We start from the raw sequence: 22,016 nt of genomic DNA on the forward strand, positions 1-22,016 counted from the left end.
ACCAGAGGAATGGAGAAAAATGCATTGACAATGTCAATAGTGGCATACTCCCTTGCTGTCTTGGACTCCAGCTCGTACTGTAGTTCCAGCATGTCCGGCACAGCAGCGCTCAGCGGTGGAGTCACTTCATTCAAGGCACGATAGTCCACAGTCAATCTCCATTCTCCTTCAGATTTACTCACAGGCCAGATGGGGCTATTGAAGGTTGAGTGGGTTTTGCTGACTACCCCTTGGTTCTGCAGCTCACGGATCATCTTGTGGATGGGGATCACTGCATCTCGAGTTGTTCTGTGCTGTCGACGATGCACTGTGGAAGTGGCAATTGGCAGTTGTTGGTCTTCCACCTTCAGAAGTCCTACATCAGATGAGTTATCGGATAGTCCAGGCAAGGTGTTCGATTGCTTAACACCCTCTGTCTCTAGAGCCGCTATCCCAAATGCCCATCTGAATCCCTTTGGGTCTTTGAAATACCCATTTCAGAGGAAGTCTATGCCCAAAATGCATGAGGCCTCTGGGCCCGTCACAATAGGGTGCCTCTTCTACTCATTTCCAGTCAGACTAACATCAGCTTCCACCAAAGTAAAAGCCTGTGATCCCCCTGTTACACCAGCAATAGAAACAGATTCTTCTCCCACGTCTTGATGGGAGCAATGTGCACTGTGCACCAGTGTCAACCAAGGCCTCATATTTTTGTGGTTCTAATGTGCCAGGCCAACGAATCCACAGAATCAAAAATATATGGTTTTCCCTAGCCTCTACCTGGCTAGAGGCAGGGCCTCTCTAAGCCTGATTATCCCTATGTCCTTGGGTGATTGGAGTTACGTCCTTCTTAATAGAACTTCCCCTCTGAGTCTTGCCATCCAACAATTCACACAGCCGTTGTGCCAGATCATCAGTAGATTTCTTGTCCCATCTCCTCATGTCTTCTCCACAATGACGCAGGAGGGACCACAGCTTACCTCGTGGGATACCACCTCCCTCTCTGTCTGGGGAATGTTTGCGTTTGGTGCCAGAACCTCTGACCTGCACAGCCAAGATTTGGAGAAAGCCCTCTTTCATGTCTTTAATCTCGTCTCTGAGTATATGGTGATTCTCCTCTAGTTTACTTTCTAATTTCTGCAGATGGGTTTCCACAGCCGTGATCCTGGCATGTGTTGGGCGATGCACGGCATCTGCATATGCTCAAAGTTTCTTTGCCATATCCAGCACGATCTCCCCCATGTCATCCTGCTTCATTATTGCTCAAGCAGAAGAGTATTCTTGTGGCCCAAGTCATACAAGTTTTTGCCACATCACAGGTGTACATGGTACCAAATCTGGGTTCTTAATGTTTAGGCCATCTCAGAAGACAAACTCCGCCACTGCTATTTCTCTCAAGCGTTGAATCCCTTATTCTATGGTCTTCCACTGGGTCTGCTGCATGTAGAGATCGTCTGCACACAGATATCTTTGGGCCACACTTCCCAGGACCCGTTCCCAGAGACTGCAAGGGGTAGCCTCCCTCATCATTCCTTGGTCAATAACTGGATCATGTGACAGAGAGCCCAAATGTCTTACTTCAGTGCCATCCAGAACTGTAGCCTCGCCTGCAGCATCCCAAAGGTGGACTAACCAACTAATTATAGACTCATCTGGTCGTCGAGTGTAATCCTTTCTTAAGCCTCGAAGGTCCTTCAGAGAAAAGGACTCAGTAGTGGCTTCTGATCTTGTGCCAGCTGGTTGTGCATTGGATCTTGGGCCAATTGGTCCGGCTTCTGATTGGGTGTCAATTGGTTCAACTTCTGATTTTATGTCAGTTTGTCTGGCTTCTGATTGGGTGTCATCGGGAAGCCTCGAGGGTTCTTCACCTGCATCATCCTCCCGCTGATCGATCAGTTTTTTGTGCTCTCTTTGCTCCAGCGACTGCCAGTGTCTTAGACTCACTGTCTGGTTTAGCTGTTGACTTAGACTCACTGTCTGGTTCAGCTGCTGTCTGAGTGACTGCAGTAGCTACTGATTTATCTCCCTGCCCCCCTGCCTCTATCTGCAGCCTTACTTTATCTAGCACTGTGTGGTAAGCATGTGCCAGGGCCCAGCTTATTGCAATAAGACTTTGGTCCTTGGAATCATCCTGGCACTTCTCTTTCAAGTATTTCCCCACCTCAGCCGGGTTCTGAATCTGTTCACATGGAAAGTCCCAGGCTATAGGGTCAGAAAATTCCTTCAGGGTTTGGCCCATATCCTCCCATTCTCCACACTACACAGGATTTTCCACACCTGAGTCTACCTCTGGGTCTACTTCTGGGTCAGCAGTCTCATCAGCCCCTCTGGAAATCTCAGCCCTCATTCTAGAAAACCTGCATACCATATAGAGGAAGCTCACCAAATGAAATACCAGGAAGATGGTATCTTTAACATTCAGGGGACACTGAACATTCCCCAAAAGTGATGTAACCGATTCGAAAGATAAGAGGGACAGGAAAGACTGAAAAGCTTCATCCCCTATTCCTCCTCTAACAAAGTGGATGCAATTATTCATAAATCCCCAAAACATGCTGCTGGAACTAGGACGCATGGTAGGATGAAAAAACCATATACCAAACATACCTGGCACAAATTCCAGTACTTTCATAAACTTTCTATAAATCATGATCACTGAGCCAAACAAAATAGCAATCCTAATTCGTGCACCTCTAGTGTAAAAGCTATGTGTTAGAGACAACACTGAAGCTAATTCCAGATAAGAAAATAAACCTAGGGACCAGAAAGGTATTATAACCTCAAAGAAACCTAGGGAACAGAAACACAGCAAGGACTCTATTCCAAGAGACATTAGGAATTCAAAGAGCAACATGGCTACTGCATACTTTATCCCCTGACAAAGTACAACCAAATGCAATCAATAATCAATACAAGTTTTTTTCCACTCTCTCGAGCCCCGCAGTTGGGCACCAATAAAAATTATTGTCCTTATTTAGGTCAAATTTGGGAGGAAACCTCTGAATGGGGTTCCTCTGGGGAGCAAACCCAAACGGCCTCACCCCCAGCAGGTCCAGGAAAAAAGAATTTCCTCAGAGAAAAGTGAGAAAACTATTTATTTAACAAACAAAATGCCCAAGAGCATGAGGAATGAAAAAAAAAAATTAAACAGCAAAACCTCTCGCTGCTCCAAAGAGAGATGGCAAACTGAGGAGGTTCTTGCCAGAAGTTACAGTCTTTTCTGGTGCTGGAAAATGCCAAGGTCCAGGCCCCGGTGGGCCACGGATTCCGGGTCCCAATCCTTCTCTGAGTTTTTCAGTCCAGAGCAGACTTAAACAGTCCCAAGAAAAAGAGAGAAAAACAGTCCAGGAAGCTTCTTTGCATCATCTAGCTAAACTAACTAAAAGTATAAAAAAAAAACCTCTCCCTGGTCACTGTCCGAGTATCTGACGAACACACCGTCCCGAGGAAGAAGAGGAAAAAAACAACAGAAAAAGGAATGTGGAGGAGTGAACACTTTTCAAAAACAAATTGTGCGCGTCTTCTTCCCTGCTCACCCTCAGAACCACTCTTAAAGGTACAGAACATAACCTACAGCACACACAGAACAGATGATTGGGGATACAGAGGCATCATAGTCAACCCAGGACAGCATTGTCTTTCTAGTCGTGGTTCTGGTGTATCCACAAGGAAACTAGACAGCAGAGAGACAAAGCAAAAGGTAAAGAGTGAGTGATCCCCCGGGGTAAATGGGACTGGGTCCTGGCAAGGGGTTGGACCCCAGTGTTATAAATGACTATGTAGTTGTTGACTTTCACTATTATGTGTTAACTTTTCCAAATTATTATTGATCACAGCCATTTTTGATATAGTACAGTTTGTAATCACTTTTATCTGTTTTTTATATAGTATAATTTGTCAGCTTTTGTGGCTAATGTCCTGGCCCTGTGTAGCTCACATATATATTAGTGTGATAAACATATAGTTTAGGCTTTTGCAAAATATTAAAATGGAGACTATGTGTTGTGCATTGTAATGTTAACTTTTACAGAAGTAGGTAATGCCTTTATTTTTGTAAGTAACTGACAATAGTGAGAATAACTGAGATAAGTTTGTGGAAATAGGTAAAACTCTGTGTGATTAGATAACATTGAAAGAAAGGATGTGAAGAGGACTTCTGCCACTGACCATTCGACTGTCAATAACTCCCTGTTTGTCCTTGTGAGGAAATGGCATACGTGACTCTCAAAAATCAAATCTCCACTATTGCACGACTGGCCAGGGGTTGAATCAAGCTAAAGACTTCCCAGAACATGTAAAAGAACTCAAAGGAATGTTTGAATATATATAATCTTCATGAATATGCATTTAATCAATGCAATGAAAAAGTATATAAGAAGAGTTGTTATTGTTAACTGGTGTGCATCTAGCTACAGCTATGCACTCAGCCCTGAGTACATTTTAAAGAGTGAGGCTTGTTTCTCACACCAGGAAAGGGCACAAAGGATTCCCTAGGCAATCCACTAGGAAATAGGGGATGAGAGTGGGGTACCTGTGAGAAACAAAGCACACTCCTCAGTTAAAATTTAAAGAAAATTTAGTAAGGGACAAAAGGGGACAAAGTCAATAAAGCAAAAGGAACAGCACTGGGTGCTTAGCCACAGCCAGAGGCACACCAGTCAACACAGCAACACCCTTTACATACCCTGGGTAGTGCATCAGTCAAATACATATTTATAAATGGTCATACATATTCAAACATTTTAACATAGTTCCTCCTCTGTCCCTCCTTTTTTGACCATGTGCAGTGGTCCTAGTCATGGTCATTTGCTACTTTTTGTTACATTCCATAGGTTTTTATTCCTTCATTGGTTAAATATTTACATTACAACAACTCTTTACCAATGTTGGTATCACAACACAACATTCGCATTAAAAGAACTCAAACTTTAGCAAAACTTCTCTTACAAAAGTCAACATTATAAAACACACAGTATTCACTCTAACAGTTGCGAAAGCCAACACTGTAATATATTTATCACAGTCCCCAGTTCCAAAAGGAGTGTCGGATTAAGGGTTGGGATCCATGGAGGTTAAGAGGAAATTATCTCAGGGATCCTTTACCCAAGGACATCTGGGGTTGGACAACAACATTTGAGGTTTTATTGATAAGACTTTCTGCTTGGCTGCCAAATCCTGGGAAAAGCAGATCTCTAGATAGCTATCATAAACATTTAGGAGGAGTTCTGCTGTTCTTTAGTACAAGGAAGGAGGCAGACAGAGATCATATGCCCCAAATTAAAGAATTTTCTGTGATAAGTAATAGCCGTGGGTGAATGTTAGCAAGAGATTTGAAAATAAAGGTACCTTATTGTTGTGTTGTCACTTTGTTATGGTAGTGGAATCAGTGAGAGTGAGTGAAACATGTTGTAGACATGAAGCAAGTGATTATGAGTGAATAAGTACACATTATATTGTTGTTGATTGGAAGAAGATGGAATGTATTACTGGAGAGCAAAGATTTTCCGTTCTTAGTGTGAGAAACAACTGTGAGGAGTGGGTGGTGTCCAAGCTGCCGGAGGAGAGAGTTAGAGCAAAAAGGTAGGGATCAGGGACAAGCAGGTCAGGTCCTGGGAAGATGGGAAAAGGAAAAAGTCAGGTCAGAAGAAAAAAGGAGCAAAAAAGGCACTGGCGGATATACACCAGGATAGTGCACTAGGAATTAAGTTAGCTAACTGAGATAGTAATCCATGTACAAAAGGAAAAGATAAAGTCAAAATTATTCAGTATTGTATGATAGAGTGGACGAAAAGGAAATAAGACCTGATCATCTCTATTAGCCTAGGTACGGGTCCTTTGAGGGTTTGATTTGTCAAGCTTTAAACATATTCGTAAACGCAAAAGATCCTTTTGATCCTGAGGAAAGCAAATGTGCCTCCTGCTGGACAGGAGAAATTTGGCCCCTGGGAGTAAAGGTTTTTAAGGTATCAGGAGCCTCAGAGACAGAGCAAGCAGAGGAAAAGAAGGAAAAGAGGTGGGAACCATTGAAGGCATTGCCCCCCCTCCCCCCCCATCCTTCCACCCTCCTGGTGATCCTTGCCCCTCCAGAGGCTCCCGCTGCTCCACTGTGAAAAATTACATCATCCCATTGTGAGATGCTCCATCCAGCGGGAGGAGCCAAGCATTCCTACCTAGATAAAAATCTGAGAGTCAGAACACCAAGGCAGCCTGTTTCCACTGGATTCTCAGAGGAAGACTGGACCCATCTCACTACCACCGGACTTTCAGAGGAAAACTACACCCTTCTACAGGATCATTGCTTCAACAGAACCACATCTGTCACTCCAGGAGGACTTGACTGGACTGCTACCAACACCCTGACCAACAGGGTGTCAGGTTGCGTTCTGTCTCTGTCAGTGTTTTCTTTTTGTCTGTTTAGATTTTTTTTTACAACCACATTTTAATTTTAATTTTCCTAGTAAAGAACTGTTATTCCTATTCCCATATGTTTGCCTGAGAGCCCCTTAATTTCAAAATTATAATTATTTGAAGGCAGAGGGGGCTTCCATTCTCCATTTCAAGGGAGGCTCCTGCCTTCCTTAGCAGACACCTGTCTTCCAATCCAGGACAGATTTTGGTGCCCAATATGGGGCACAAGGGCATTGAGAGAAAACGGGTAAAAAAGGAATAACAGTTCTTGAGTGACCTAATTTCTTGTGTGCTGGATATAGAAAGCTCGTTAGGTGGCATCATGTGGTCTAGTTTATCCTGGTTCAGGTGGCACGTGGTTGTAGCTATATTTCTCCCATTTGCAGGCCCTTATTGAAGCATAGAATAAGGACTTTACAATTAGATAACTGTAAAGCAGGTATGTTTTATTTCCAGCTGGGACACACGGGGTAATATTTCCTCCAAACTGTGCGTGCTTTGATAACTTTTTCTCAGTTATTTATCTTCTAAAGTACTACATATGCATTCAATTTCACAATACGCCTATACATATTCAATACCTAGCCCCTCCTAGCCTCGCTTCATATTAAAATTAGCTAGAAAATCTTTTTGAGGCTGTGCAGTCCCCTCTGGTGGTTATGGGCCGGGGTCTTCTGATGTAGTAAATAGTCTTCCTTGTGACTGCTGTTAGGTGCACAAAAGGACGAAGCAAGCAGCAGGAGGTCAAGCAGGAAAGCTCTCCTTTACCTTTCTCACTCCATATATATACAGTTTTACAAACAGGCCAAGATTGGCTACACAGGTAGCCGCAAAAATTTTTCAAAGAATTTTGCCACTAGCAATAGCTCATGGCTGGGCAGATGAGAAGTGATCTGCCCTAAAAAAATTCCCAGAGAATTTGGCAGAGAAACACTGCTTGCAAAGCTCCAGTCAAATTTCTCCCATAATACCGAGTATGAATTTTGCAAAATCTGCACCCATCCATTTGCAAGCACTGTCGTCTGCATTTAATTATCAAGCGAGCAATGAGCTCAAACAAAGCAATCACCATCTTTTGCAGCTGATGAGGCAGGAAGACCCAGTCCAAAACGTGCAAGGGATTGGACCATTCATCATTTCATCGGCCACTGATATCTATAGGATACAAATGAATCTCAAGAAAACAATGTTTCAGATTCACAACGAGGATCAACCAATCTGTGGGAAGCATGGTGGGCGATGGCACATCAGCCCGCACCATCCCCATGCTTTCCACCATGGCAGTAACTTTTCAGAGGTCTCGTAACAACCTCCATGTCCCAGACTTCTTTCTGATGCAGGAAACAGGGACATTCAAGGGACTGGTAGAAAGTTCCAGATGATCCTGGTCCAACAGTTCCCGAACTAAGTCATGAAGGGCGACGAATTCATCTTGAAGAAGGGTCCATTCCAGATGCCAAGCAGCAAGGGAGAAACTCACAGTGTCCACTCCAATGACAGACAGAGTAAAAGTGGTTTCAGTACAGTCTCTGGCCAGAACAACAGGCCAGTGAACGTGAGGCAGCCCAGTAGCTTCAGAGCAGCCTCCTTCTTGCCACTGGCTCTCTGTCCTGTGAACAGAAGACTCAAAAAACACAAGCTGAGCAATTCAGGTCCTTTCAGGGACAGTGACAAGGGCGGGTGGGTGTGGAAACTGTGCTGGCCCAGCAAACCTCTATTGGCTCTGGGGACTGGGAAGACACTCGTGTCCGAGAGCGCTTCCTTTTTGCACTCCACTGCCCATTTCCTGAGCCCAATAAAGGCTGGCCATTCACGTGAACTGTGGCCTTACAATCATTGGCCATGTGATTTGGCCTTCCACACCATCCACAGAGAAACAAAGGAGTGGTCCCCTTTTGAAATCGTTTCCCCTTTTTCTTGCCGGCCTGAGCATTTGCCTGTTTCTGCTTCCCACCCTGCTGTGCCTTCCAGGTTGGCAGCAGGGTGGTAGCCCCAGCAGCCACCTTAGCACCTGTGGTGCCCAGCTTTGCACAGGCCTTGGCTATTTGCAAGAGTGAGGGATCACCTGGAAGGGCCTCAATGATCCTCCTGCACTCTGCATTGCAATTGCTCCTCGCCAGATGCTTGAGCAACATCATTCTGGTATTAAAATCATCCACCTGTTGCTCAACAGAAGCTTTCAGCTTCACTGTAAACTGCAGGAAGGGTTCATCAGTCCCCTGAAGAATCGTGGCAAATGACTGTTTCAGTGCAGACATCTCCATTGTCTGTACCAATGCTGCCATGCCAACTTTCTGGCACTGCTCCAGTACCAAGGGCTCACAGGTGACCTGCCTATTAACATCAGCAAACTCACCTATACCCAGCAGCACGTCTGGCCCTACCCCATACCTAGGGTCGTCTTGACGAGCCATCTGATTCTGTGCTGCAGTCTTTTCAGCCAATTGAGACCACTTGGACTCAAATAGGTCATATTCGACTGGCTGAAAGTGAACCTTGCCCAAACACCAAATGTCATAAGGAGGTAACACGTCTGTGTCTATCAGCCGGAGTACCTGCATCATCTCCGGAGACCCCAGACCATATTTACCAACCCTATCTCGGACATCAATCAATGCTTGTCAAGACAGATGGGCATGTTTCTTGCGACCAGCTTCCTGAAGCACAGGGAAAGCTCGCAGACCACCCATCAAGGCATCATCGTCCTCTGAATCCTGTCCCATAGACTCCATGGCAACAGAGGCAGGTGCCTGTCTCGCAGCTCCTGCAGAGCTAGGGAATTCATCCTTGCCCTTCAGGGGGCGCCATGCCAAACCACGACTGCCCACCACATCAGCCTTGGATTGGATGTCCTCCCAAAACTGTGCTATCCCGAGGCTGTACCAGCACCTGACACAGTGGCAGCATCCAACAGCCAGCCAAAGGCGACCCGGCATCCCGGGACCCCTTGCCATGGGTGAACACCGGCCTGTCGCCAGTCGTGCCGTCCCCGCTAAAAGTAAACACCGCGAAGCTGGGAGCCGCCTTTGCACCAGCAGCTGCAACGGCGGTACACGCAGCGTCGCTCTGGCTTTGCACGGGGGGAGGAACGCAGCACTTTGAGGGACTTGTCTTGTGGCACCGCTTCCAAGGACATGGGCCATTCATGGGGAGAAGCCATGCTTGCTCACTGCAGGGGGGGGGTCTCCCGCTCTCGGACTTGGCTGGCTGCCTGGAGCCACGCCTTCCACCTCCACGGAATATCTTGTGGAAATCCCACAATGGTGACAGTCCGTCATCACCATCCCCTCTTCCCCATCCAAGCGCGCTGGGAATGAACGGGGGGGGAAGGGACCTTCCACTGCCGCCTCCGCCGCACAGGGGTCAGTGGTGCTGGTGGTGCCAGTCCCGCAGGGCTTTTGCAAGCCCTAAGATCCCCCGCACTCCAACGCCTGCAGGGTGAAGGTACAGGCGAGGACCACGCCACTGACCCCGCACCCTCCTCAGCTGCTGCGCTGAGGGAGAACAGGCTTTCCTCACTCCTTTGCCTATGTGGGGCAGGAATCGGTGTTCCAACCGGCCCCGTGCGCGTGGGGCAGGGGGCCAAATCCCCTCCACTCCAGCAGCGTGTCCATGATGCGGGGACAGGAGAAAAGGCACCACGATCTCCCCTGGCACCTAGCCCAGGAGACAGCATCAGGCTGGAGACATCCTCTGAAGCCCCAGAACTGGGAAGCTGCTTTTCAGGCACCACCCTTTCCAACCTTTTCCAGGTTGTTAGCTGTGGCGGAATTTCTTAGAGATAGAGGATAGGATTTATATCTGGAGTGAAACTTGAGCAATTCCAGACTGGGCCCTTTGTCCTGCAGGGCCTGCAGGCTGCAGTGGCACAGTTAGAAATTCACAGTTGTGGCGCAGCAGAAAATTCACAGTTTATATTAAGGTGTTTTGGGAAGTAATGGCTTTCTAAATGTAGTATTGTAGTTCTGACACTTTAGCCATCTTAAGACTTAGCTAAATAAGGATTGTTTGCATTCTTTGTATAGCCTGTAACTATAAACTATGTGGTGAACCTATATAACTCGCCACGGGCTGATAATAAACCAGAATTCGACATGGAAGCCGCATCGGTTCAGACATGTCATTTCTCCTGTTTGACCTCCTAATAGTTGGGGACCCTTGCTACATAGTGGCGCCTGAGCTTGGGACCTGTTGTTCTGGCTTCGATGCAGGGCCTGGACGTGGGCCATTCGGTGATTCTGGACGCAGATCGCTGCTCTTCAATGCAGTTGAAGTTTTTGCCAGAACACGCCCGGGACGTGGCACGGCAATTTATGTGAAAAGATAAGTACCTGGACGTGAGATTTTCGCCTTAACGCGGGAAGACTCCTTTGCTTCCGGACTGGGATTGGGAAGCGTCCAGACCTGGCAGGGGAGACAAGAGTGGGAGCTGGGAGGTCAGAAGGCGTTCGCGTGGCTTGAAAAGTGGAGCACAGTGACACGCCGTGGTTGGTGAGGTAAGCTACGTACGCTGGGGTGGTGAAACAAAGTCACAGAGAGGGAGAAGCATGGATAGAGATTTGCAAGCCGCTATGCGGCTCCTCCTGAATATTATCTCTAAGAGAGGTGAAAAACTAAAAGACACTGAGTTAGAACAATTGGCCCTATGGGTCAGAAAGCAAGGGAAGCTGTCCAAACCGTCGCTCGTCTTTAGTGAGACCGAGTGGCAAGAAATAGGAGAAATGTTATGGGGTTGTGTACTCAGAGGTGGGAAGGAAGGAAAGACCACCCAAGAACTGGGAGTGGTGTGGAAAAAGACTTTAGTTACCTTGCAAACACTTTGGGCCCAAAAAGGGCTGTGGAAGCCACAATTCAAGCTCTGGAGGGTGCAGGGGCCGAAAGCGCTGAGGCTCAGAAGTCCTCCAAAGTCGGTGTGGGAGGCAACAGCGCTGAGATGCAGAGAACCTCCAGAATGGCAAGATTTTTTGGTGTTTATAACACTCGTCCTATGAAGGGGGCGCGGGGCCCCCGTGAACCCCACATTGCAGGATGTAATCCATCATGTTCAGGGACCAGATGTTCCCCCGTCAGCTCTGAAACAAACTGAGTTCAATCAGGAAGTGGCACAGCCGCCAGAGTCTGGGGGCGTGGTGGAAGATGAGATGGCAGGCAGAGCTGAGAGTGAGAGGGGGCTGGCCCCGGGGATGACACAGAATGGAGTGTGGCATCAAAGCCCTTTCCCTCTCCCAAAGTCCTGGAAGCAGCGAGGTCCATGGGAGGTGGGGTGGTTTCATCTCCCACGGCGACAGCAGCAGGAGATGCGACGCATGAGCACTCCTCCACAACGGCTTCACAGTGTCATCTCCCCCATGATTCAGATTCAGACTCCGAGATATCAGGGGATGAGGAACACAATTGTGACTTCAACAGCAAGCAGCGATCTCAGAAAAAATTGCAGCTTGCAAAGGAATTACAACAAATTATAACTAAGCTTGCTGAGCTGTCCCCTCGACAGGATCAGTTGGAAAGGCAGGCACAGCCTTGGTCACAGAGGGAACACAACCCTCCCCCAACTGTGCCAACAGCTCCCCCTGCATAGACAATTCTCCCTTCAGTTCAGCAGGTGTCACTGCCAGCCATGTCAAGTAATCCCATTGAGAAACGCTGGGCTGCAGTTCGTAAAAGTGCTATGGTGGAAGGAGACTGGGAGACAGCTGGTGCTTTGTCTTGTCCAGTTCTCATCAACAATGGGAATGCAACTTGGGAACCTCATGAATGGAAGGTGCTTCAGTCAGTGAAGCAAACAGTTACAAATTATGGGATCAGGTCAGAAGCAGCCAGAAACATTATACAGTACATTTTTACAGCAGATGTGTTGTGCCCTGCTGATTCTACCAGCATTGCCTCCTTGTTGCTGTCTCCATCACAATTTCTTATATTCAAATGAGAAGGGAGACGCTTGTCAACTGAAGAGGCCAACAGACATCAGACAGTGGGGGATCCATTGTATGGGATCCAGCCAGAGATGCTGACAGGCCACGGACCCTATTTGACAACTAATGTTCAACTGACCTTCCTGGTGGAAATTCACCAATTGTCTCAGTCGTTGGCCCACAAGGCATTACTTTTAGTCCCGGACCAGAAGAAGCCAGCACCCTACTCTACGATAAGGCAGGGTGCTGCAGAACCTTATGGAAAATTCATTGACAGACTGTCAGCTGCATTGAAAGATACACCAGATGTGTCCCCAGAGGTGCAAGAACATCTGTTTCGTTCTTTGGCTTTTGAAAATGCAAATTCATGCACGAAAACCATTTTGGCCACCCTTCTTCAAGGCAGTCCAGTGGATGAGATGTTGGTGGTTGTGACCAAATCTGAACAAAATAGTCAAACTGCAGCATTTACAGTAGCTGTTCAGACTGCCATGCAAAAACAGGGACACATCATTTCAGCTGCTTTGACAGGTGGAAAAGGCAAACACTCCAATTGCAGCAACAAATCTTCACATAATAATAATAACAAACCAGCTAACAGTATTTGTTTCTGGTGTGGCGAAGTAGGCCATTTCAAACTCGCCTGTTAAAAGACTGTATGGTGTCACAAATGCAACACTGACACCCATGCCACAGACGTTTGTTGTCTTTTGAGAAACTTCCAATGCAGCGCTCCGAGGCAGCACGCAAGGACATAAATCAATGCCTTGACCCACAGGACCCCGAAAATGGCTTCTTTGTAAAAAACAAGCCAGCTACCTGGGGAAGTGCTGGGGAGTTAGGTTTTGTTCCTTTTTACTCTAAAGAATTTTTTCCCCATAAGTTACCAAGGAGACTAAATGTCGTACTTAAGACTATTTAACAAAACAAAGGGGTGGTCGAAGCTCGGAGGGGGGTGGGAGTTTTGAGGCAGGAAGAGAGCAGAGCTTCAGGTAGCCTGTCGGTCTGGTTTTCGGCGTTAGGGGAGAAAGCACGACTGGGTTGGTACTCCTGCTGGAGGATTTCACTGCAGTCCAGTCTTGGGAAATCTGCCATCATCTGCTCACCCTGGAAATCTGAGCTTCTTTGCCGCCCTGGGAGAGCTAGGCCAGGCCTGCCCTGCTGTCATGGTTTCGTCAGCGCTGCTCGTCTGCCACAGAGTGACCTTGCATCCCTCTGCCCTGCCGGGACACCCTGCCGCTGCCTGCCGGGACATTCTGCCACTCCACAGCTACCAGCCTGAGACTCTTTTTTCCACTGTTCCCATCTTGGTCCTCTAAGGATCCTACAAAGGCACCGAGACCAAACTGCCCTGGGTATTTGTGCAGCAAAGTCCTCGAAGTTCTTGGTACTGTTTTTGTTATCAATGCTGTAGTTGGTTTTTTTTCTGTTGTTGTTTGTTTGTTTTTATACATACCAGTAAAGAACTGCTATTTCTATTTCCAAAATCTTTTGCCTAAAAGCTTTTAACTAAAAAAATTATAATTGAAAATAGGGTGGTGGTGGTGGTTTACATTCTCCATTCCAAGAGAAGCTCCAGCTTTCCCTGGCAAATACCTGTCTTCCCAAACCAAGACAGGAAGCCTTGGGGTGGATGTAATAACAGCAGAAGAAGTTGCCCTACAAGACAAAGAAATAACCTTAGTTCCTACTACTGTGTATGGCTGGATGTACAGCACACTTTCTCTAATTGGTGGTGTGTTGCTTGGAAGGTCCTCCACAAGCAAACAAGGTGTGATTGTGCTTCCAGGACTCATTGATGCAGATTTTACAGGACAAGTCCAGATATTAGCATTTGCTTTGCAGCCACCTGTGACAATTCCTAAGGGCAGCAGAATCGCTCAGATTGTGGCATTTGAAAATCCTCTGCCACATTGCCAGCATCCACGAGAGCCTGATGAAGTACAAAGAGGAGACAACGTTTTTGGTTCAAGTGGCCATGAAGTTTTTCTTACCTTGAATTTAAAGAACCGACCAATCATTGTGTTCCTTGAATGCTTCTACTCGACACCCGCTCGGATGTTTCTCTAGTGAACACAATGTTTTGGCCATCTGATTGGCCTTTGAAAGCTCCAGACACCCACATTGTGGCAGTGGGTAGACTGAAAATTCCTGCCATGAGCAAAGACCCTGTCACCATCTCTTTGTAAGACAATCAAGTTATTGTCACTCATTTATATGTCATGCCTTTGCACCCGAGACTTCAAGGACTGTTGGGCAGAGATGTGTTGTCTCAGCTTGGTGTCACGTTAACCACAGACCAGCATTTTCCCTGACGACCACTGCAGAGCAGCTGCCCATCCTGAAAATCACCTGGTTGACTGAATCCCCTGTTTGGGTTGAGCAGTGGCCAATGACTGAACAAAGGCTGCAGATTGCACAACAGCTGATTCAAGAACAACTTGATGCCGGACACATTCAACCGTCTGTGAGCCCGAGGAACACTCCAATTTTTGTAATACCTAAAAAATCAGGTAAATGGAGACTCTTGCATGACCTGCGAAAGGTCAGTGACCAGATGCAGGCGATGGGAGCTTTGCAGCCAGGTCTGCCAGCACCAACTATGCTACCACAGGGGTGGAACATTGTTGTGATTGATCTAAATGATTGTTTCTTTACCATTCTGCTCCACCCAAGTGACACCCAACGCTTTGCTTTCACTGTGCCATCTATCAATCGGGCGGCCTCCACCAAACGGTATGAATGGACTATACTTCCTCAAGGCATGCGCAACTCTCCCACCATGTGTCAACATTTTGTTGATTTGGCTTTGCGGTCGATTTGCCAATGCTTTTTGCATGCAATGATTTATCATTACATGGATGACATTCTTATTGCTACTAAACAGCCTTTGCCAGATGACAGCTTGAACTGGGTGGTTTCACAGTTGAACCATCATGGACTGACAGTGGCTCCTGAAAAAATACAGCAATCTGCCCCCTGGAAGTATTTAGGTTGGCTGATCACCGCTGCACAGATTCGTCCACAGAAAATTTTTTTACATACTGACATTTCTACTTTACACGATGCACAGAGACTTTTTGGAGACCTGCAATGGGTTCATGCCATTGTGGGAATTACTAATCATGACTTGCAACCATTTCTACCTTGGCTCCCGGGCACTGATGCAAATAGCCCTTGAGTCTGCATTCCAGAACAGCGAAAAGCTTTAGATCAAGTTTCAGAAAAATTACAGCATGGCTGGAGTGCTCGCCATTTAAAACATCTCCCATTGTCTCTTTTTCTCTCTAATGCTCATAACTGCCTGCTTGCCATTGTCTTTCAATGGCAAAAAGAAAAGGGGGAAGCAGCAATCATACTCAAGTGGCTGTTTTTACCAGTTCAACCGAAATGTCGTGTTATGAGCAGAACAGAGGCTTTTGCTGCATTGATAAGAAAAGGCTTTTTTTGTTTGTTTTTTTTTTTTTTTTGACTTTTCATCAAAATATTAAAGCCTTGCATCGACAGTTTCAGATTCCCCTGAGTGATGCACAAGGGACTGTGCATGCCTGTCCTCAATGTAGTCATCACGGCCCTGGCCTTGGTGTAGGCATAAATCCAAAGGGACCGAAGGCTTTAGAATTATGGCAGATGGATGTGACTCATGTTCCTGAATTTGGAAAACTAAAATATGTTCATGTGACTGTAGATACTTAATCGAAATTTATTTGAGCAACTGCCCAAGCAGGAGAGAAAGCTTTGCATGTTGAAAGACATTTGTGTGTTTGTTTTGCAGTGATGGGTGTGCCTGTGGAAATCAAGACTGACAATGGTCCAGCTTATGTCGGTCAGTGAGTTGCGAAATTTATGCAGAAATGGGGGGTGAAACATAACACCGGAATCCCTCACTCTCCTACAGGTCAAGCTATTGTGGAAAGAGCCAATCGCACCCTGAAATAATATCTAGCAAAGCAAAAACAAAATGATAAGCTTGATGTGTCTATTCAATTATCAAAACTACTGTTTACCTTAAATTATTTGTGTTTGGCAGAAGGAAGAGAAGAGCCTGTGGTTGTGATACACCATCATGCAGTGAAAGAGGGGAGACCACAGGCAATTCCAGGACTCTACATTTATTACAAAAACATGCAAATGGGTAAATGGCAAGGACCTAGTCCTATGTTGTTTAATGGTTGCGGTTATATGTGTGTTTCCACAGGATCTGGATCTGTTTGGGTACCGAGTCGATTTACATGTGCATGTCCTCAGTCAGAAATACCAAGAAAGAGTGATACCAACGCTGGTGACAGTGATTCACCTGAAGTACCTGGTGACAACACCAGCGTTGATGAAAATTGATTTTATAGAGTGTGAAAATTAAAAGTAGTTTGTATAAGATTACGTTTAGCATAAGGTTTCATTGATATTTAGGTTTAAGTAATAACTGGAGGCAATCGAAAAATTTGAGAAAAATGTTGTGGATTGCAATGGTTGTTTTAAACGGTGTTTTAGTACAGACAGTGTTTGGATTGCTGGAAATTGACTGAAGGCAAAATATGTGGGTCACCTGTGCAAACCAAACTGGCCAAGATTCTTTTTGTTTATCTTTAGCTACACCATCTAATCCTTTTCGTACCTGTTTGATTGGAGTGCCATTGACTTCCATGGCAGAGTTCAAGGCTTGGACTCAAGCTCAAATATTTCAAAATGTAAGCGATGTGTGGAACGTGTGGTGTATGAAACCCACTTTGTCCTTTTCCCCCCACAAACATGTTGTGAATTGGTGTGAGGCTCAGAACATTTCAAAGAATGCTTTAGGGGCACAAGCCGCTTTAGTTGCACAATATTTAAAAATCGCAGGTCCTGAGTCGCAAGAACTTGACCTTCTTGGTTCTGTGCCCAGCAATAACTGTTTGATTTTTGAATATCATATTGAAAAGACAATTCTAAAAAATAGTAGTTTTTGAGTCTCTCCGAAATCCTCATTGTATTACAATTATCTAGAGTACTGCAACAATTGGGTTTAATCTGTGACCCCATTGACTCGTGTTCCAAAACAATTGCCACCAGGAGTCTTTCTCATTTGTGGAGATGGAGCCTGGTCTGCACTGCCAAGAAAAGCTGTAGGAAGCCCATGTTATTTTGGTAAATTAACACTGTTTGCTCCATCTATTAATCAGATTCTTGGATTGTCTCAAACAACCCGACGAATCAAACGTAGTGTGTCCCAACTAGGCCCTGATTGCAAAGATGAAGTATTGTTATGAGGACATCCTACTGTAATAGTAGCTTCATTTTTTGCCCCAAGAGTTGCTTCAGAACAAGCTCTCACACAGTTACGAGCCTTGGCCTACTGGACTGAAAAGCAAATAAATATAGCATCTAATATATTGAGCTCACTCGCAACGGATGTTGACAGCATCTGTCATTCGCTTCTTCAGAACAGGCCTGCCATCAGCTTCCTTCTTCTTCCCCAAGGGCATGGGTGTGAAGAATTTGAGGGCATGTGTTGCATAATTCTATCTGACCATTCTCAATCGATTTACCAACAGCTTTCACAATTGAAAAGCAACCTAAAAAAGCTTGTGGTTGTCAATACTCCTTTTTGCAAGTGGTTTGATTCATGGGATTTTACTGGTTGGGTCAAGGATTTGGTCCGTTTTGGTATTTTACTTTTCATCGTGATCATAGTTGTTTTAGTGTGCGTGCCATGTTTATTACAATGCATGCGGAAAATTATTAGTCTTGCCTTTGACTCAGTCTGGATTGCTCAAAAACAAAAGGAGGAGTTGTGGCGGAATTTCTTAGAGATAGAGGATAGGATTTATATCTGGAGTGAAACTTGAGCAATTCCAGACTGGGCCCTTTGGTCTGCAGGGCCTGCAGGCTGCAGTGGCGCAGTTAGAAATTCACAGTTGTGGCACAGCAAAAAATTCAGTTTATATTAAGGTGTTTTGGGAAGTAATGGCTTTCTAAATGTAGTATTGTAGTTCTGACACTTAAGCCGCCTTAAGACTTAGATAAATAAGGATTGTTTGCATTCTTTGTATAGCCTGTAACTGTAAACTATGTGGTGAACCTATATAACTCACCATGGGCTGATAATAAACCAGAATTTGACATGGAAGCCGCATCGGTTTAGACGTGTCGTTTGTCCTGTCTGACCTCCTAATAGTTAGGGACCCTTGCTACAGTTATCAACCCCAAAATCTCTACAGTCCAGTCGGTAGAGAACACGTCCAGCAAATGGTCATCCATGGAGAAAGCAGCCTGAATGCTGCAGAGAAAACCATGGGTTCTAGCATAACAGAACAATTCTTGGAAGTCCTCTCTAGATACAGAGGCTTCCTCCCTCTCTACGATGTCAAACCAAAGGTCCATCATGAGGGCATCATCCGAGGAAGAGGTAGAGGTCATCATCTCTTGCCACTTGTTACCTCATACACACAGAAGGTTGAATTCTTTTCCCACGGAGGGTCACCACTTGTGACTGCTGTTAGGTGCACGAAAGGATGAAGCAGGCAGCAGGAGGTCAAGCAGGAAAAGTCTCCTTTATTTTTCTCACTCCATATATGTACAATTTTACAAACAGGCCAATATTGGCTACACAGGTCGCCACCTCTTCGACCTCGTTGGTGAACATCACCATCACACATCTTTCTCCTCCCAGAGGAGAAGAATGTAAACAAAGGAATAGTTTCTAAAAACATACATAGTTTACTTGAAGCTGCGTGAGAACAAAATGCAAACAGTGAAAAGCAGGCAAACTTGAGGCAACACTTCCTCCCTTGACCCCCTCCTTCTGGGCATATGCAGTAAGGATTTGGCTAGTTCTCAGATCAGTTTGCCCTGGCCAAACCACAAGCCTGGTTCTTGTTGGCTCCCAAGCCACAAAGTTCTGCTTTATCCATTTTTGACATTAACCTAGGACCCACTTTGCTGAGTTTCAACATTATGCATCTTACCTATATGACTTCTACCTAGTAAGTACCTACCAAGCTTAATAGCTAATCTTCTATGTGTTCTCAGTACGAGCGGTTTCTCTACTACAAAATCAGGAAATGTTGCTTCTAAAATTCTGTATTTTCATATCCACAAACGTCCCCCATATCATTATCTAAACATAGGTCCTATAACTAAGGCTACTGTGGCTGATATCCACTTTGCTTTATGGGTTAATAAGGGGAGGCATTAATCGATTTTTAACTTTTTAATAATTTAGAGATAAGGGGAGATTGACCTGGATAACCACCCTGATACCTATCCCAGAGAAAAGGGATGCTGCCTCAGAGCTTGACCCTACCCCACAGGCCACCTTAGAAATGAACCACCCAGATTGGGTGAAGGAGATATGCGAGATGGGCCAGATGCTGAAGGAGTACATTTCCCCACTGGTGGCCTCATTAGCCCCATCTGGTGGGAAACCCACCCCTTGCCTTGAAGAGGGAGAGTCTAATAGTGCAGTAGTGGAACCCACAGACATTACAACCATCCAGGTTCAATCTGAACCACAAAGGCAGTCACAGCCAGCAGCAGTCGCCCCTGTAGAAACAAAGAAGTCTAAAATGAAATCAGAGCACTCAGTTAAAAAGGATAAGAAAGGAGGGCCCGCACAACCTGCAGGGCAGCCATAGGTTGAGATCATCACAGAGTCTCTGATGTATGAAAGTCTCTGTAATCTGCAAAAATATATTGTAGGACAGGGGCGTGAGGCTTATACAACCTGGTTACTTCAGGTTTGGGACCTTATGGGTACAGGCATGCAACTGGATAGTGGTGAAGCAAAGAATTTGGGACCCCTGACCCACTTCTCAGGTGTGAATCAGGTACTTGTAAGGTAGCCAGGGCTCCTTTCCCTCTGGGAGCAGCTTTTAAGAAGTGTAAGAGAGAGGTTTGTCTACAGAGAGAGAATGCAAGAGTGCCATCATAAAATGGGCTAAAAGACCCTTAAAGAAGGGTTCAAACAGCTGAGAGAAGTGGCAGTATTAGAGGTACTCTTTGGGAGGGGCAGACAGCATGATAATGATCCCAAAAAGGTTAGGTGCACAGGGCAAATGTTGCGGAATCTAGCAAATCTAAGGCAATCTCAATACACCACCTTCATTGCAACAATTAATACTGATAACAAATGAGAGGCAGTAAGTTCTGTTGCAAACAAGCTTAAAAATTATGAGCGTATGATGCAGTCTCATGTCTGCTGTGGTTAAGGAACTCAAAGAGGAGATGAGGGAGGTGAGGGAGGAGATGAGAAGGAACAGTTCCCATGTGGCACCAGTGCGAGTCACAGGCCCCAAAGTCAGAGCCAAACATCCCCCGGCTAGAGAGAAAGGGTACACCCCAAGAGCTGACCGGTGGTTCTTTGTGTGAGACCCCGTGGGCGGAGCATCTCACAATGGGATGATGAGTCATGGAAGAGGGCCTTGATGGCCCATTAAAGAGAGATACCTCCCGGAGGGAGTTATCTATGAGTCATTCACAAGGCATTGATGGGCCATTAACTGAAGATGGTGATAGAATACATCCTAAACTCCAACCCAGGACAGGCGTGAATAATTCTTCTATTAGTCAACCAGAGTCCATCCCCAGCCTCACATCTGTGCTAAACCACTACAGCAAGTCTGACGGAGAACAGAGATTGACTATGGACTATCGTGGCTTGAATGAAGTAACTCCACTGTTGCCTCAAGTTTGCCTGTTTTTCACTTTTTGCATTTTGTTCTCACGCAGCTTCAAGTAAACTATGTATGTTATTAGAATTGTTTACATTCTTCCTCTCTAGGAGGAGAATGATGATTGATGGTGATGGCCACCAACGAGGTCAAAGAGGTGGCTACCTGTGTAGCCAATCTTGGCCTGTCTGTAAATTTGTATATATATGGAGTCAGAAAAATAAAGTAGAAGCTTTCCTGTTTGACCTCCTGCTGGCCTGCGTCGTCCTTTCGTGCTCCTAACAGCAGCCGCAAGTGTGACCCTCCGTCACACTCCACCACTGAGCACTGCTGTGCTGGGCATGCTGGAACTACAGTACGAGCTGGAGTCCAAGGCAGCAAAGTGGTATGCCACTATTGACATTGCTAATGCATTTTTCTCCATTCCTCTGGCTACAGAATGCAGGCCTCAGTTCGCTTTCACCTGGAACCGACTGTCCCAGGGGTGAAACACAGCCCCACAATCTGCCATGGACTGATCCAGGCTGCACTGGAAAAGGGTGAAGCTCCAAAACATCTGCAATACATGGATGACATAATTGTGTGGGGAAACACGGCAATGGAAGTATCTGAGAAAGGAGAGGACATCACCCAGATTCTCCTGGAAGCCAGCTTTGCCATCAAGAAGAGCAAAGTCAAGGGACCTGCCTGAGAGATCCAGTTCCTGAGGGTAAAGTGGCAAGATGGTCGATGTCAGATTTCCACTGAGATAATCAATAAGATCACCGCCATGTCTCAAAGCCATTCAATTGGCCCTGGACATGGCTGAAAGAGAGAAGTGGCCAAAGCTCTACCTCTACACCGATTCGTGGATGGTAGCCAATGCTTTGTGGGGTTGTCTGGAAAGGTGGAAAAAGGCTGACTGGCAGGGTAGGGGAAATCCAATCTAGGCTGCTGATGAGGGGAAAGAAATTGCCACTCTGATAGAGAAGCTACCTGTGAAAGTCCACCATGTAGATGCCCACATCCCCAAGAGTCGGGCTAATGAGGAGTACCAAAACAACAAGCAGGTCGATCAGGCTGCAAACAT

General features: G+C 45.9%; 1 long non-coding RNA gene across 2 annotated transcripts in view; it reads left to right on the forward strand.

Moving 5' to 3' along the window:
- Window positions 1-22,016, forward strand: part of LOC136373319 (uncharacterized) — a 573,809-nt gene that overhangs the window by 185,592 nt on the left and 366,201 nt on the right. The window lies entirely within an intron of this gene.

The sequence above is a fragment of the Sylvia atricapilla genome, chromosome W, assembly GCF_009819655.1.
Source record: "Sylvia atricapilla isolate bSylAtr1 chromosome W, bSylAtr1.pri, whole genome shotgun sequence".
NCBI lineage: Eukaryota > Metazoa > Chordata > Aves > Passeriformes > Sylviidae > Sylvia > Sylvia atricapilla.